At 49.7% G+C, this 18,792-nt stretch overlaps 1 protein-coding gene across 1 annotated transcript in view; it reads left to right on the top strand.

The window, feature by feature from the left end:
* Positions 1 to 1,591: 1,591 nt before the first annotated feature.
* Positions 1,592 to 18,792, top strand: part of VEGFC (vascular endothelial growth factor C) — a 551,666-nt gene continuing 534,465 nt past the window's right edge. Inside the window, exon 1 of the mRNA XM_078677689.1 lies at positions 1,592 to 1,609. The gene's annotated coding sequence lies outside the window, so the exon portion shown is untranslated. The remainder of the gene's footprint in view (positions 1,610 to 18,792) is intronic.

The raw sequence follows: 18,792 nt of genomic DNA, 5'->3' as shown, positions 1-18,792 counted from the left end.
CTTGATGCTGTGCAGCAACGTAATTGGCGCTTGTATGTACGACTCACATGGCATGAAGGGCGGACACACGCCCCCAGCGTTGTGACGCCCCCAGTGTTTGTCACGCCCCCAGCACACGCCCACAGCCCACGATGTGATGGCCGTACCTCACGCCCCCAGCGTTAGTCACGCCCCCAGCCCACGCCCACAGCACAACGCAGACACACCCACAAGGGACTACTTTGCTGGCACGGTTCTTTTACCTTTTAAATGTATAGAGGTGTTGGCCTAACGGCTAAGGCGCTCGACCTCGGACCTGGGGATCTGGGTTCGAGTCTTGGTAACGACGCCAAACATCCTGTGATTCTGGGCAAATCACTTAATCTCCCCGTGCCAAACAAAAATGAATGTGTGTCCTCATGTAACGTAACTGGTGCTATGTAAAGCGCTCTGATACCTGATTTAGTTCGGGTCAAGTTTGCGCTATATAAAGCTCTGCAAAAAAAATATGGTGGCTGTCTGCATAGCCTATGTCCTTCTGCTGCAATGCCCTTTCCAATGCTGTATTGGGTGTTGTGATTGGTGCTGTGGTTACTGAGATTACCCGCCTCAAAGGTTTGGGCTCTCTCTTTATAATATTAGTATGGATATATATACATATGTGCGAAACCTATTCAATTTTAATGTATTGCTCGAATTATATGTATCTAATGTTCTCTTGTTAAACAGTAGGGAACGGGTGGTATCCCAGATGGAATCTCAGTGTAGCATGTCAATTAATCAGGTGTTTGTTAAGCATGACTTCTCACCCGTAAGGGCCTCAAGGCTCTGGGGGGTGGGAGGGGCTCGCAGGTTCCAGTCCATCAAGGAGGGGGTCTGTCAAAGAGCCAGGTTTTGAGGTTTCTTGCGAAGATGGGGACGATGTTATCTGTCTGAGGTGTAGCGGAAGGTCGTTCCAGGCTCTGTCCGCGTGGAAGGAGAAGGAGCGGCCTTCCGATCTGGTCTTTCTGGTGTGGGGTACCACGGCGTAGGAGAGCTGGGCTTTCCTACAGAGAGGATGTATGTTCAATTCTTTGGAAATAAATGTTATCTTACCTGAACCAGGATGGGTCAGTTAAATCTTCCATGAGATTAGATTACCATAGTGTTCCTGTCAGTATTCTTGTAAATATGTTCTTAATAAGTTCACTTTCTTGACATAGTGGGCACACAGTCAAAAAAGTTTGGTAACATATTTACAAATGTTTTTGATTATTGTTTAATTTATTTTCAGAAACTAGTAAACAGTCATTTCAGAAATGTGATTTATGGCCCGCTATTCTTTACTGCAAGCTTTTTCATTACTAATGTGAATGCATTTGACACCTATATTGGGGAAACATTCTGTGATATCATGACTACTGGCAATGTCCTGAGCATTTGAGATTGGTGTATTGTGTACGCCTTTTAATCCTGTAATCCCTATGTAATAGTGCAGTAGCTTTGCAACATGAGCCTGTCGGATTTGTCTTGACCTTGCTGTCGACTGCATGTGATTGTGAGATTTACTTTTCATTTATCCACCCTGTCCCATTGACTTCATCAGGTATGGCAGAGAAACTACTTGGAAGAACAGGATGGATAACTGAAGGTAATAAACATTCTATATACATTTTGATAAACAGCACGGCTCATCAGAGTCTTAACAGTCATTAATACATACACTTTTTGCCACCATTTTTCAAAAGATTCTTGGGGTTGTAAGCCCCAGTTAGCTGTGGAAAGAAAATGTCAGGCTTGCTCACTGCGCTCACTTGCGCCATCATATTTGAAATAGGATTATGCACCCTACGGGCCATATTATCAAGACTGGGCGATACAATTATCGCCGCTTTATCGGCAGGAAACTGCCGCTAAAGTGGCGATAATGGGCTTGATAATATGCCCTTTTGAATTCCAATAGAAACCCAGGTTAGACATCTAACCTGGGCTTCTATGGGAATTCTCCAGGGCATGTTATCAAGCCCATTATCGCCACTTTAGCGGCAGTTTTCTGCCGATAAAGCGGCGATCATTTTATCGCCCAGTCTTGATAATATGCCCCTACAACTTTTAAAGTTCACTACATTTTACTGGCAGTAAGTGGTCCAGTGTAAAATGCAGTGAGGCAGTGTGGGACCCATGACTGGAGATGGGTGGTGAAGATTGGTATATGAGAAGAGCACTTTGTTAACATCGGCATATATATGATAAAAGAGCCTTAATTAGGATATGATGACACCAAATGAAATCATGTAAAGGGAGATAGTAAGTGGACACTGGTCTTTCAAAAACTTCAACAGATAGGGCAGAGGCAAGCAAGGTAGACTATGAGAATAGGATGAAACCCAGACAAATAATGCCAAAGCTATCAAGGGCTGAGTGAGTTAGGCTAAGAGTAGCATGGTTGATAGCAATATGGTTTGAGGGGAAAAAGGAAAAAAGGCAATAAATGAGAGGTTACTATAGTGGGTAAAAACAATTAAATTAGCAGCAGCAAGAGTAAATACATGTCACAAATGTTGACGGGCTGCCTCCGAGTCCAATTGGCCATGGGGAACTGGCCTGATACCATCATAAGATATAACAATTTGATTAGCCTTCTAAATGAGGTTACTAGAATCCTATTGTTACAATGGCTTGTTGGTGGAATTGATCAATGGCATCCCTTCAGGCGTTCTCCATAGTGTAATTTCTGTTTATATTTATCATTATAAATAGTCAGGTCTTCTAGAGAGAGGTAATAAGGAACTCTGACACACTCTGACATACAAATACTGCTCATCAGGTTATTATCAGTTGATTGCCCGGTGTATTAGATGTTAACCCATTCCTGTTATGCTGAACAATTAATGCACCATAATTTCAAAGGAATAAATGCCCATGATGATTTAGCCTTAAGAAATCTGCTATTCTCCACTGGCATTCATTTATCTTTCTTGCTTGCTTCTTATTTTTTTAATGCAATTGACTACCCTGATCCAAAACATGATTAGAAAGCATATGAACAGTGTTGTTCATATGCCCTGAAAAAATACTCTGATAGCCTATTCCAAATAGGCACCTCACTCTTCATTCGGACTTGAATTACCCTGAACCCAACTCCCCTTTCCCCCTCAAAAACTGTGTGCCACAGTCACTGGGATCATTTATGAGAAAACTATCACTTTTAATTGATAATAAAGGTCAGACTGTGTCCTCAGTGGCTTTTAATAGGAGTGCTGCCTACAAAACTAATCGAAGATGATCGCTTGATGAGTGTTACCAGTAATCATGGGAATGTGGCTAGCCAGGCCAAGATGGCGGACGCTGTCTAGAGAGGCTCCGCTCACCTACCCCATTATCTAACAATAATTCTGGCAAAACCTCACCATCCGCTCTCCCAAAATACTCCATCTCCCTCCTGTAGTACACCCCTGCTGGCAGTTCCTGCTATGGAGCCGACTACCCTTCTGCAGCCCAAACTATGGTAAGCAACAGATGATGGGCTGCAACCGCGTGGAAACAGGCTTAGGAAGCTGCGGCGACTATGCGGCAATACAGTGGCATGCTAATGGATGCACCTAGCTGTTGCTTGCCTGGCAGGCGGCGCACCAGAGGGGGCTACAGCTCTTTGACGCATTGGGATATACCGCAGCACTGGAGCTTCTCTCTCTGGAGAGCATGCAGCCTGCCCCTGGAAGTGTTGCTGGTGGACCTGTTGCTGCCTGCAGTGATCGCCCTACCCAGACGAGCGTGAGCACTGCGAGTTTGCTACCTTTCTTGACCACGTGAACTGCTGGGAGCCTGGAGGCCATGTTGGAGCTTGGCTTGGACGTGTATGGTGGAGCGGACTGTTTCTGCATGTTGTCTTCCCTGATCCGAGCTTTGCATCAACTGCTCTGCTGCACATGGGTCCAGGTGTGCTGCCCAGGGCCCTTTCTATCTGCTCTCTATCTAGCCACTTTAATGCAGCTAGACTGTTGGACACCTGTGGTGATCGACCTAGCCAGGTGAGCCAGAGTGCTGTGGGGCTGCTGCCATCCTGCCCCCCCCCCTCCGATTCGCGAGTTGCTCAGAGCGAGCCCTGAGGCTGTGTCGGCCCTAGGGTCAGCTGGGGGGTGGGACAGACTGCTACGGCGTACTGGGGTCCCTAATTCCGGCCTTGCATTAACTGCCTTCCTCTCTGTTGCTGGCTGGGAGCCAATAATTGTGAGGCACTTAGTGGTACTTAGGCAGCCAGTGGTGTGAAAGCGGGTGGGGACATGGAGATCGGATTGGAACTAGGCCCCCACTGCTAATGACTGTGCAGCACTGCCTGTGATGCAGCTACTGGGCGCACTGCATCTGGGTCTATGTGCACCATCTTGGACCCTTTCCATCTGCTCTCTGCCTCGCCACTTTGAGGCAGTGCAACTGTGGTCCACATTGGGCCTGGCCTCTACTACCACCCACACTCTACACAAGGCACTGTGTGGCCCTTCTAGGCCTATGGACTGCACCTGTTGACTGGACCTTGCAGTTTTGACAGGCTGCTGGCCCGTCATTGCTGCCTTGGGGATCTGGCTGCACTCGGCCCACGGCTTCCTGTGAGACAGTCTGGGTCTGGCTGCCGGTTGGGGACAAGGTCTGTTCCGGAGTGCCTCCTGGAAACGGGGACACCATCTTAATTCAACAGACTCTGCCTGACCCTCACTATTTGCTCTAGCATTCCTCACTGCTCCCCTTCATTGCCATGCCAACTTTCCTTTGGACTGCACCTGTGCAGTTCCTTGCGGCACCAGGCTCACCCCACTCTTTTTCCACCAGTGCTATTATCATGGGCGGTGTATCCTGGACACTCCTACCTGCCTACACTTGTAATGTCCGTCAGGTAGCCTCTGAGCAGCGTTGACTTGCAATAGGGGTTGTCTTTTTTCTTACTGCAGCACTGAGTGTCTCTAATACATACAGCAGTACTGGCGCTTTGAACCACTGTACATCCAACTACGCTGATTACAGTTGACTGACTGCCTCTGTTTGTGGGGCTTTTTGCCCCTCTGTTCCAGTGCCTGGTACTACCCCATGACTAGTGTGGACCCTCACAGCACTCTATCACTCTCACCTGCCTTTGTGCCCCTCTTGTGCCCTGACACCTACTGACTAGGGCCGGGCTGCACCACGCCACCCACGTGTGTAACGGTCAGTGACTATCACATCAGGCAAACCCTTAGGCACATTCACTTGCGATGGGATGCTTGTGCTCTGCCACCCAGCGCACACCTTCACCAGCCTCTGCCATGCCTGCCAAGAGCACCCCAATGTCTGAGCCCCTTGACCACTCTGCATCATTGGGAGACAAGCTAGAAACTGTCCTAGCAGATATGGAACATTCTCATACGTCCTTAGAGGCTAAGATTGACAATGTCGCTACAGATCTCATGCTGCTGAATTCGGACCATCTAAACCTTGCTGACATGGTCACCTCGGTGGAACAGACACTCACAGATCTGCAGCCAAATTCTGTGCGAATTGAATTTGAAATATTCCCTCCTTTTTCCAGCACGCCTTTGAGTGGTTGCAAGTGGAACTATGCACTTTTTTGATTCTCAGAACGATATTTGGTGCTGGCTGATGACCCTCATCCCTAATGCTGCTCAAATGTCTTAGTCTGCCCCTCTGGCAGGCCATGTGCAGGCGGACGGCCGTCACCACCGCCCTAGATGTCACCAGTCCTGGACTTCTAGGACTGCCCCTGACTTGGAACAGATTTTCATAGAGTGTCGCTGTGTACAGCAACATGCTGCTGCCCTTACAGAGATGGATTTGGGCCCAGATCTTTGGACTGGGTTGAATGTGTGACATTGATCCACATTCTGTCCATCATTGTTGTGTTTGCAGTTACCGCCCTTACAGAGATGGCACAACATTCGAGCCCTGGCAAAGACTCATGCATTCTTCAAGCGATGAAAGCTCTGTTACCACTTCGCCCTACGGAATGGCATTCGGGCCCCCACAGATGTCACTCCGCAAACATCTGAAGACAATATTTGACCTACTTGCTGCCTACTTGATTTCCACTCACTATAAATGTTGCAATGTTTTGATTGTACATGTCTAACCTTGCTTTGTTCACCCTACAGGTATCTCTAGGTCTAGACCACTGTGTCCCCTTGGAGTGACTCGTTCATTGATACATTAAACCTGCATCAGGATTTGGTTCTGATGACCTTTAATGTGGTCACTTACTCTATTGGCACTTATTTCTGTTTTGTAAACTGAGGATTGGCTTCCTATTGTGTTTTTGCCCCCCCCCCACCCCCCATACAGGGATCTTTTTTGTTCCTTTAAAATTGGTTGCTGATTGGTTTGGGTGGGCGCTCGGTTAGTGTATTGCTCATATGGTATTCCTTGTTTTGTCTCTTCATATTATGTTCTTCCATTTTAGTTGCAAAGTGTTAAGTGCCCCACTTTTTTCCACCCGCTAACTGTGAAACCCTGGCTTAACATACAGAAATAATTTTAACTCTACCACTGTTGTTCCATCAATACCTTGACCGTCCATGACAGCATGATGTCCATTAAAGTATTAACTTAGAATGTCCGCGATATCTATACCTCTGTACACTGCTATGCCATATACTCTTAACTTAGAAGCCACTCTGTCAAAATCTCAGTGCTGCAGGAGTCCCACCCAAAGCACCAAGAAACAGTTACATTACAATGTCGCTCGCACGGGCAACACTACACCACTGGTTTTTCCTCCTCTGCTCGTGGCATACCCATTTGTGTCTGTCGAGGTGGTCACAGACCCAAGAGGCATACATGTCCTTATCAAGGGTGGACTGAACGGCTATATCCTGCTAGGCATCATATATGCTCCCAACACTGATCAGGCGACATTATTGCATTCATTCTCAGGGGTTATACCATGCTGGAAAGGAATTCTGTGGCTTCTTGGGGGCGATTTCAATAGTATACTTGATACTAATTTAGACTGGTCTTTCCTCCCACCGCTCTGTATAGATGCCTCCTCAAATGCCTGGGTGCTTCATAATTGGATGCAGAACTGGGGCATCACTCACATTTGGAGAGAACTAAACATATCTGCCAGAGTGTACAACTATTCCTTGCATAACAGGATAGATAGCCTAATAGGTACATTAGGACTCGCAACATGTGTCACCCACATTGATAATTCAGGCTGCACTTACTCCGACCATGACCCCCAATACTTGCAATTCATGTAGGTGCCAGGTAGCCTCCCAATCCCCATGTGGCAACTTCAACCAGCCACACTGGATGACCCTCCTTTGCACTCCTCAGTTGTCACAGCCATTGAGCAATTCTTTGATCTCAAAGCTGATTCCACTGATGCACGATCTACTGAGTGCGATGTGTTAAGGTGACAATGCGGGGACACTGTCTGGGGCTGTGCTGGAAGATACGTTGACACTTAGATACAGACATATTGCGCATTGAATGCAAGTTTTTGCCCGCATCAAGCATGAACAGAGGGGGAAATTAGAAGACCCCATCAAGCTCTTTGAAATTCATGAGGTGATGTGAGCCTTAGCAGCACGCAAGACCCCAGATCCTGATAGATTGCCTGCAAAATTTTACAAGGCCTATGTGGCACAGTTGGTACCCCGCTTTCAATCAATAAACGAGAAGGCTCAAAAAACCTACTGCCTTCCAGTCTCTCTTCGAGAGGCACTTCTCATCTCCTTGCCAAAGCTAGGCAAAGACCCCGAGGTCCTAGGTTCATACAGGCCATTAGCTTTGCTAAACACAAACAATAAAATACTGACAAAAATCCTGGCAGATCGCATGGGACCGTTGGTTCCACGATTAGTACACCCACACTACCTCACTTAACCTGCCACAATGTTTACATATTCTGCACTATTTCCCACTTACATGTCCTCATGCAGGCTGCTTGGTCCTCAATTTGGAAAGGGCCTTTGACTCTTCGGAATGGTCCTTCCTATTCACACTGCTACGCCATTATAGCTTCGGAGATAGATTCCTGAGGTTAGTCTGCTTACTGTACACGCAACCTGTGGCCAGAGTCAAGACAGGCTCCCTTATCTTCGCTCCCATCCCTATAGGAAGAGGCATGCTCCAAGGATGCCCACGCTCCCCATTACTCTTTTTTCTGGCAGCTCGACTGCAGGATGATGAGTGTGGCATACCTCTCTGTGATGGGGTTCACTCAGTCTCTCTTTATGTGGATGACTTGCTCATCTACCTGGGGGATGTTACTTCTATTGCTGATTTGATCCCTTACACACTCTGACAATTTGATGATATCTCTGGCCTGAAAGTCAATTGTAGTAAATCCTGCCTCTTCCCATTATCCCCAACCACCCCTAAGCTGGACATCAATCTATTTGCAAACCACCTTACCTGGCAGTCAAAAAACGTTTAGATACCTGGAAATCTAAATCTATCATTCACCTACAGATTTGTTTAACGGAAACCTGACACATGCCATCACCTCGCTGCATGCTCAGATGGCCTTTTGAATGATAATACTCCTGTCAGTGGTAGGCAGAATGGCTCTGCTCAAGACAGTTGTGCTCCCTCACCTCCTGTACTATTTTGTTAATCTGACCCTATACATCCATGCCTCCTTTTTCTGTTCCTTTGAAGGTGTGATCAAGAACTTCATATGGAACACCTCCCGAAGCTGGGCGACACTCGCCAAGTTTTATCAGCCAAGACTAGAAGTGCCAAACTTCAAGCAATATTACTTGGTGTCCCAACTTAAATGAGTAGTGCGTGTGCTTGCCGCTTTGACATTTACTGACACCGACACACTGGGCCAGCCTGGAGTCTAACCAGCATCTACCAACTATTTCACCCATGTGCCTGGCCACTACTGCCCAAACCCACACGTTTGCTGGTTGCGCATCGCTGCTTTAGGCACAGCCTTTATCTCACAAGGCTGACCATCCCTTATGCGCTGGTTCCTGCACTGTTGGGAACACCATGTGGCCAACACATTACCACCACGGCGGAACTGTCTGCCTGGACCTCCGCGATCTCAAAAGAGATGGGGCACTGGGACATAGATGGGGTGATATGACTTGTCCGCCTCCTACGCACCTCACTATACAATACCTTCATATACTTGGTCAAGGCAGACACTAAGTGGTCGATTAGGATGGCGGACAGACTTGCGTCTGTCCGTCACCCCCGAGGTGGAGGGACCGTCCGCAAGGGCAGCGCGTTCCCTCCATGCCAATTAGGATGTGACCGCCACCCTGGCGGTCACATCCTGTATCTTTAACATTGTGGCGGGTGCTGCTTCAAGCAGCACCCGCCGCAATGTTAAAAATGCATGCATTGCATTTGCATGCACAAAGCGGCAGGCACCGCGCGGTGCCTGCCGCTTTGTGCATGCAAATGCAGGGGGGTACCATAGGTACCTGTGGTGAGGTAGGAGAAAGGGACCGGAGACCATATCTGGAAAGATAAGGTTTTATTTTTATAAAGGACTTTCTCTTCTTGGTATTGAGTCTTTCCCGACTGGCTGCTGCAGGATCCGGGATGGTCTTGGGACTGGGGCCCGCTTCTGAGGGCTCCTTCCTCTGAGGATATTCAGTCGGGAGGTAATTCTCGGGCGGGGGAGCAGGAAGGTCCCTGCGGATCTCGGTGGAGACACAAAAAAAAACACAACGGGCAGAATCAGATATCTGTCTGATTTCACGTAAAACAAGGAGCCCAGGGAGTGAGGGAAACACCGGTGCTTTGGTGCTACTATATAACAAGGGTACAGTCTCGAGTGCACGGACGTGAAGGGAGTGTAGTAGGAGGGGGGTTAAGTGAATGGTACAAGGAGACTCGGGAAGTGTGCTATACAGGTATTTACAGTGACACCACTCTTTCTCCGTGCCACCCCGCCTCCCAACCCAGCTAGACACCCTTTGTCGTACCTGGGAGAGCCACACTCCTCCGTGAGTGTGGCTGGGTGGCTCATTGTACCATTGGCCTCCAGGCATCTCCTCGTCTTCAGCTTCACTCCTTCTTCGTTCGGCTTCGCGTTCTCCGTCCACGGTCTCTCGTCCTCGACACTCCTCTCTGGCTTCCTCCTCGGTGTCGTCACACGCCGAGGTTGGGATTTCCTCCTTTTTCTCCAATCGGTAGGCTCCTCCGTCATACCAGGGAGGTTCCTTCAGGTCCGCATACGCCCCCTTAAAGGCATACTCCCCGTTGTCTTGGGATTGATGACCCCAGCTCGGCTCCGTGTCTGATTTCCAGTCGTTCTGGAAAGAGGTGAGAGTTGGGGTGTCAGCGGTTCACCAGTCTTTCGAGGGAGGCTGAGTAATATCCATCGGAGTCCCCCCGCTACAGTACCCCCCATATGCACCCCCCCCATCAACCTGGGGGCCCGCAAGGGCCCCCCAGAAGCAAAGGTCCACATGCTTTTCCACGGCGGAAAACCGCTGCGGAAAAGCATGTTTACACACACTTCCTAATTTGGCTGGCGGTGTCTTGCAGACACCGCCACCAAATAGTGGTCTACACCCCGCTGATCAGCGGTGGACGGACCTGCCATCCGCCGCTGATCCCACCGTCATCCTAATCTGGCAGGTGGTGTTGTCAGGGACCGCGGCGGTGAATCTGCATCCTCCGGGCCGGCGGTGGCTTCCACCGGCCCGGGGGATGCGTATTCACCGCCATCCTAATCGACCCCATAGTGAGCTGGCTAGCCAGGATAGTTTGCAGCCTTGAAATCGTAACCACCGGGGACCCCAAATAAAGCGCATTTGTGTAGTCTAGCCGGGACAAGACGAGTGCCGGGGCCATGATTTTTCTGGCCCGGAACGGCAGGATAAGGAGGATTTTACGAGACATTTGCAGGACACCATAGCATGAAGCGGCGGTCTTCCGTGCCTGGGATTTAAATGACATGTCTTGGTATAACCAAACACCCAGGCTCTTTAGCTGCATTTTAGGAGTGGGAGCCAGACCTAAAGAGGTGGGCCCAATTTCTTTCATATCAAGTGGGGAGTGATTACCCAGGACCATGATTTCGCTCTTTTCCCCGTTTAATTATAAGAAGGAGTTCCTCATCCAGGTTGCAATCTCCTGTAGACAGGCGTGTAGGCCAGGAGAATTACTTTCATCTTTGTTAAGCCCAATCACCAGCTGTGTGTCATCAGCATAGGTGACTATGTGAATTCCAAAGGGAAGAACTGCTTCTGCGAGAGTGCGGGTGTACGTATTAAATAAAATAGGGCTCAGGGAAGATCCCTGAGGCACTCTGCAGCGGAAGGAAGTTATTCAGGAAGTCACATCGTTTTGAAACACTTGAAAGGATCTGTTGTCTAGGAACGACTGGAGCCAGGCCAGAGCAGTTCCGGTGATACCTATTATACTGAGCCTATGGATTAGGATTTGGTGGTTTACGGTATCGCATGCGACACTGAGATCAAGCAGCAGTACCACCGCAGTACCGCCAGAGTTAACTATTTTCCTTGATTCTTCCACTACTGAGATCAGGGCTGTTTATGTGCCCTGTAGTGGGTGGAAGCCTGTCTGTGTCTGGTGGAGAAGATTGTGGGTCTCCAAAAAGGAGGAAAGTATCCAATTACAATATTTTTCGGTGATTTTACTTATCCCTGGAAGCAGGGAGATGGGACGGTAATTTCCTAAGGTGGAAGGGTCTAGGGGGGGTTTCTTCAGCAGGGCCTTTACCATGGTTTCCTTCCATGTAGGGGGGACCATCCCTGAAGACAGTGATGTGTTAATTAGATCAAAAATCACAAGGAAAACTACACCTGCTACCTGGGTGGGCATTCATAAAGGGGCACGGTCTTTGGGCGATCCACTTTTTACTTAGTAGAACAGTTTTTCTACTTCTGGCATTTCCATTGCTGGGATAGAATCCAGGCTGGGATGATTTTTACCAAGTAAGGGGAGGGTGAAGTTGTTAGTCATAGGGGGAAATGAGGAGAAAATGGTATCAATTTTCGTTGAGAAAAATTCTGCAAGTTTGTCACACTGTGCTCCTGAAGTATTAGGAAAGACAGGTGGGGGGGGAGTTTTGAGACAGTTTTCACAATGTTGAAGATCTCACGAGTGGAATTAGGTGCAGCTAAGATTTTATTTTCATAGAAGGCAGCCTGTGCTGCTCTGATTTCCGCTTTATAGAGGTAAATGCTATCTCTATATTTTTTCTTCGAGTCCGAGGAAAAACTTTTCCTCCAGGCTCTCTCCATTTTTTTACAGTTCTGCTTTAGGCCTTGTAGAACAGCTGCATATCAAGGCTTTTAGGTGTTTCTTGTCTTAATTTTTTATACTTTTTTCGGGGATAAGAGTATCCAAGGATTTTTGAAGCCAGTTATTAAAATTATCATTGGCCGTGACTACGTCTAGTGAGGGGGCTGGTTTGGTTTCTTCCAGAACTGTGGTCCATTGTTCTAATGATAATTTGGACCAGGTCCTAGCTCTTGAATAGGAGGGGGCTCTACACGCTGTTCTACAAGGTGGCGACCATGAGAAAGGTATAAGAAAATGGTCTGACCATGGAACAGGTATAGGGTTTTCCCCTACTATCGCGTCCAGGTTCGAGAAGATGGGGTCTAGTAAATGGCCCTTTATGTGGGTGGGTTTACTGATTTTTTGTGAGAGTTGAAAAACAGCTAGGTCCTTGATAAGTTCCGTCACCGAGGTCTGTAGAGGTCATCAAAGTGTAGGTTAAAATCCCCCAATATAGAAAAATTAGCAGAGGAGCTGGCTAAATTTGCAGCCAGGTCTGGGAGAGATTTACAGAAGTACAGTAAGGGCCCTGGATGTCTGTATAATAAAATACCTGAGAAAGTAAGGGCAGGGCTAAACTCAATGGAGAACACAACGTTCTCGCAGTCTGGGACAGGACTGCCCAGTATTCGGCAGATTAGATTGTGTTTGTGAATAATGGCAATCCCGCCCCCCCTTCCCTACGGGACAGTCCAACCTCATGATGGAGTAGCCCATAGGCAGAGCCTGGACAAGGTCAGAATCGGAATTAGGGGTAAGCCAAGTCTCGGTAAAGAATGGAGATATCGACAGAGTGTCTTGGCAGAGATCTACAATTCAGCAGAAACATCTTATATCTCTGAGAATTGGTAGCGGGGTGAAAGGTTGTTACTTAGATGGAGGCTACAGTGTGGACATGTAAGCGAACTGTTATAAGGTGGGATGGAATGTTTGCATGCTCCCTTCAATGGGGCATCCAGGCGGTGGAGATCGTCCGAACTATACTGTAGCCGCTGGCTGGCGCGGGGGCAGGGTCTATGGCCCCGGGCTCCTGCCAGCCGCGGACAGGCACAGACAGGCTTGCATTTGGCGCACCTTCAGCACTCCAGCAGCGCGCCCGCTGCGCATCCGGGTTGTCATTGCTTTTATGCTATTTCCTGAGTGGGGGGAGCGACTATACCGCTGACCCTCACACCCAAGATGGCGTCCATGCCAAACTTAACAATTTAGCCCAGATCTCCCTCCGAACAAACGGGAACACCCACGGCGGACCAGGGAGTAGGGGGTAAGGTAAGACTTACGGCGGAAATGAAGTGAGGAGGCAATAGATTTCTAGTGCAAACAGTTAAAATACGGGTTTTTTTTAAACTGGCGATAGTGCAAATTTTTGGCTGAAAAGGCTCATAGTAGTAAGTCAGATAGCAGTGATCAATGTTTCCTCAGTGTGCACCTCTGTATCAACTGTGGTGTGTCCGGGCCGTCGATCCTTTTATGCTATTTCCTGAGTGGAGCGAGCGACTATACCGCTGACCCTCACACCAAAGATGGCGTCCACATCGAACGTAAGAATTTAGCCGGATCTCCTTCCGCACAAAGGGAACACACGTGGTGGACCAGGGAGTAGGGGGCAAGGTAAGACTTACGGCAGAAATCAAGTGAGGAGGCAATAGATTTCTAGTGCAAACAGTTAAAATACGTTTTTTTTAAAACTGGCGATAGAGCACATTTTTGGCTGAAAAGGCTCGTAGTAGTAAGGCAGATAGCAGTGATCAATGTTCCCTCAGCGCGCACCTCTGTACCAACTGTGGCGCGTCCGGGCCGTCGATCCTTTTATGCTATTTCCTGAGTGGGGAGAGCGACTATACCGCTGACCCTCACACCCAAGATGGCGTCCACGCCGAACTTAACAATTTAGCCCGGATCTCCCTCCGCACAAACAGGAACACCAGTGGCGGACCAGGGTGTGGGGGCAAGGTAAGACGGTGGAAATGAAGTGAGGAGGCAATAGATTTCTAGTGCAAACAGTAAAAATACTGTTTTTGTAAAACTGGCGATAGTGCAAATTTTGACTAAAAAGGCTCATAGTAGTAATGCAGATAGCAGTGATCAATGTTCCCTCAGCGCGCACCTCTGTACCAACTGTGGCACGTCCGGGCCGTCGATCCTTTTATGCTATTTCCTGAGGGGGCGAGCGACTGTACCGCTGACCCTCACACCCAAGATGGTGTCCACGCCGAGCTTAACAATCTAGCCCGGATCTCCCTCCGCACAAACGGGAACACCCGTGGCGGACCGGGGAGTAGGGGGCAAGGTAAGACTTACAGGGGAAATGACGTGAGGAGGCAATAGATTTCTAGTGCAAACAGTTAAAATCCTTTTTTTTTAAAACTGGCGATAGAGCAAATTTTGGGCTGTAAAGGCTCGTAGTAGTAATGCAGATAGCAGGGGTCAATGTTCCCTCAGCGCGCACCTCTGTACCAACTGTGGCGCGTCTGGGCCGTCGATCCTTTTATGCTATTTCCTGAGTGGGGCGAGTGACTATACCGCTGACCCTCACACCCAAGATGGCTTCCACGCCGAACTTAACAATTTAGCCCGGATCTCCCTCTGCACAAACTGGAACACCGGTGGTGGACCAGGGAGTAGGGGGCAAGGTAAGACTTACGGACGAAATGAAGTGAGGAGGCAATAGATTTCTAGTGCAAACAGTTAAAATAAGTTTTTTTTAAACTGGCGATAGTGCAAATTTTTGGCTAAAAAGGTTTGTAGTAGTAATGCAGATAGAAGTGATCAATGTTCCCTCAGCGCGCACCTCTGTACCAACTGTCAGATATTATACATATGCAGATATTATACATATGCTTTGGTCATGTCCCCACCTGCAATGCGACTGGAGGGGAGTGATGAGCTGCCAAGTACATTTTACTGATAGCGCTCTTTGGAACAAGTTGGAGGTGTGCGTGCTAGGCTTATATCGAAGAAGCATGAAGAACAAGTTCACATCCTGGTTTATTGACTTGGGTCTATAATTGGCCAAAAGGCTGATCGCCCGTAGATGGAAGTCTTCTGATCCTCTGTGTGAGAACTTGGGTCATCAATTCCACAGGGGGTAGCTTGGCGCAAGCAGGTAGTCACCCGAAAGCTTAGGTGTAAAGTGACCATACAGCACACACACCCACTGAGGCTGGAAACGCACACAATGACTGACACCACACCAGTTGGGTTGTTAAAATCAAGACACTTTTATCTAGCTCAAAATTCAGGGTAATCAATTAATCCAGGTAGCATTAACTCATGAGATCATTCTTCCCTAGATAACTGTAGGCATTTAGTCAACATTTCCTTAAGCAGGAATAAACATTTCATTATCCTCATTGGTCAAGAATAAACATTTCATTAATCAAGAGTAAACATTTCCTGAGGTAACTCTATGCAATTCTCCTCTCTTAGTATTCATTCAACATCTCATTAGGCATAGGTCAATCTTGGGCATGCAGGCTCAATCAACCTTTCACTAAAAGCAGAGTAACATTTAATTAACCAAATCTCAAGGGTACTTATCCTAAGAACCTCGCTGGCCTACCAGCGACATTAGCCTAGGCCAGGTCACTGGAACAGCAGGGTATACCACTAACCCCTACTCCGCCCCGGCTCAAGGGTAGTTTAGCAGCCACAATCCCCTAGTCAGGGGTTAACTCCAATAGCCAACAGTTACTGGCATATACGGGGTGTCTGGTGCCCAGTTCAGACGGTCTCTCTCTTATTCTCCCGGGGCTTTACCTTAGTCTTCGGGCCTTCCCGGGCCCCTTTCAGCAGTGACGGTAGGCCCTAGGGCTTGGGGCTGATAGGGGGCTCACGATTTCTTCCGAGCTCCCTTCGCCGGCAGCAGGACAGGTCCCGGGCCTCTCTCGGCCTTGCAAGACCCGGGGACCAATGAGGAGAGACCCCAGCGAAGGTGCTCCCGCAGCCGCCAATAGCAGCGCGGCCTGCAGGGGCGCGGTGGCTGGGCCCAATGAGAGCGCGGCGGGGGCGGAGTCAGAGTCGACGCCCCCATCACGTGAGGCGGGTAGAGGCTTCTGGGCCTAGTGCGACCTACGCTGAGTCCGGTGGCCCTCTCCTGGCACCGGGGGCCGCCGCAACGGTGTACACAGCAGGGACCTCCCTCACTAGAGCGCCGGGCCGCGGCAGTGAAGGCGGGGACAGGAGGCTCCCAGGCGGCGCGATGCAGCGCGATGCAGCACCAGCGATTCCCCCCGGGCTGCAGCGGTGAATTCTTCCAGTAACGCTGCGAAGATGCGGCAGTGCTTTGAAGCAGCAACAGTTCTCCGGGGCACAGCACTTCATCGGAACACCGAGGGGACCAGGGCCGCAGCGGTGCTATCAGCAGCGCTCTCAGGGCTGAAGAACTTTGGGACCACACAGATGACCAGGGCTGCGGCGATGATGACAGGCAAGTCCTTCTCAATGCAGCCCTCGGGAGGCTGGGCCCAGGGTCACAGGTAAAGACAGCGCTGGAGCGTGATAGCACCTACGGTGGCCAGCCAGCAGTTCAGGGTGCTAGTGCTAAGAAGGGAGAGCACTTAGCAGGCAGTCCAGGACCACACAGGGGCACAGGCTGAGCAGGGGAGCGCGTGATGGGTATAGCGCTGGTACCTGGTTGATCCCCAGTAGTCCTTTATGCAGTTAGGTGTTCTTCATGGCCCTTGATGGTTCCTGCGCCCTTGGTAGGTAGTTTCTTCAGGGGGGGTTGAGTTGGTGGCTGTAGGCAGATTGGACTCTGTAGCTCACTGCAGGGGGGTCCCTGGGTTCTCCTCACGCTGGGCCAGATCAGTGGGTTTGGTTAGAGTCCCTTACACAACTTGGAAGGCAGCGCCTAAGCCCTGTCATCCCCAGTGGTATAGGTTCCCCCCTAGGCCCAACCGCCTAAGTCTCCTGCGTAGGTTCCCCCAGGTCAGTAATGCCCCAACTTACTAAAGGATTTACCTCCTTTCCTTAAATATTCCCAGGTCAGGTGACCACTCTCTAAGGTGGCAAACGAAGACCCCTCCCCTATTCCGGAAGGTTCCAGGAGCTTCCCTAGTCTAGATATGGGCAGTAAAGGCGGGCTGGGGTTGCAACAGTATCTTAAGGGGCCAGGCATCTCCTGGCAACTAGGGTGCTACTAAAAAGACCACTCCGCAGTAGCAGGGGCCTGTGGCAGCCATGTTGGGAGAAGAGAGCACTTGCACCTTAGCACTGATTAGCAATGGTACGGTGCCCGGAGACCTAGGTACAACAAAAAAGAGGGTGGAAAAAAACAAGGCAAGGGCAAACAAACGGGGAAAGACCACCCTAGGGCTGACAGGTCTAACATGTGTCCCCCCCAGCCAAAAATGGGGAGAGCTTCCCAGCCTCTAGGGAGTTATCGTCACTAAGGCGGAAAAACCGGGAGAGACCATCAGCATTGGCGTGGTCAACTCCGGGCCGATGTTCCACCCGAAAGTCCATCCCCTGTAGGGAAATGGGCCACCTTTGCATGAGCCAGCGAAGGGGTCGGTGGTCAGTCTGAATCAGGAAGTGAGAACCAAAGAGGTATGGCCTCAACTTCTTCAGGACCCAGACCACAGCGAAGGCTTCTCGCTCGATGGTACACCACCGCTGTTCCCTGGGGAGGAGCCTTCTGGAAATGAAGACCACAGGTTGGTCTTAGCCGTCGTTGTTCAGTTGCGAGAGCACAGCGCCTATGCCATGCTCAGAGGCGTCAGTCTGCACTATGAATTCTTTAGAAAAGTCAGGTGTTGCAAATACCGGAGCAGTGCACATCGCGTGCTTCAGTGTCTCGAATGCCTCTTGACAAGCAGCCGTCCAGATGACTTTTCGGGGCTGTTTTTTGGACGTCAGCTCCGTCAGGGGGGCTACAATGGTACCATACCCCTTGACAAACCGGCGGTAGTATCCAGTGAGGCCGAGGAAAGCTCGGACCTCATTCTGGGTTTTGGGGGGCTCCCAGGCCATGACGGTCTCAATTTTGGCCTGGAGGGGTTGCACTTTACTCCCACCCACTACGTGTCCCAGGTACACCACAGATCCCTGTCCGATCTGGCACTTGCTAGCCTTGATGGTCAGGCCAGCACGTTGCAGGGCCTGCAGCACCTCCTGGAGATGCTGCAGATGGTCCTCCCAGCTGCTGCTGAAGACAGCTATGTCATCCAGGTACGCAGCTGAGAAGGACTCCAGGCCAGTCAGCACCTGATTCACCAACCACTGGAAGGTGGCCGGAGCATTCTTGAGCCCGAAGGGCATCCCTCGAAATTGAAAGTGGCCCTCTGGGGTGGAGAACGCTGTTTTCTCCTTGGCTCCGTCTGCCATGGCAATCTGCCAGTACCATGACAACAAATCTATAGTACTCAGGTACCGGGCTGCTCCCAGCCGGTCGATTTGCTCATCCGCCCGTGGGATCGGGAGAGCGTCCGTTTTTGTGACAGAGTTCAAACCTCGATAATCCACACAGAACCGAAGTTCTGGTGTGGTGCCCGGTGGGGCCGCCTTCAGCACCAACACTATCGGAGTAGCCCAAGGGCTGCTGGAAGGCTCGATCACCCAAGCTCC

Source organism: Lissotriton helveticus, chromosome 2_1 (assembly GCF_964261635.1).
Source record: "Lissotriton helveticus chromosome 2_1, aLisHel1.1, whole genome shotgun sequence".
Classification (NCBI taxonomy): Eukaryota; Metazoa; Chordata; class Amphibia; order Caudata; family Salamandridae; genus Lissotriton; species Lissotriton helveticus.
The sequence above is the reverse complement of the archived record's forward strand: the minus strand, read 5'-3'. Positions and strand labels throughout refer to the sequence as shown.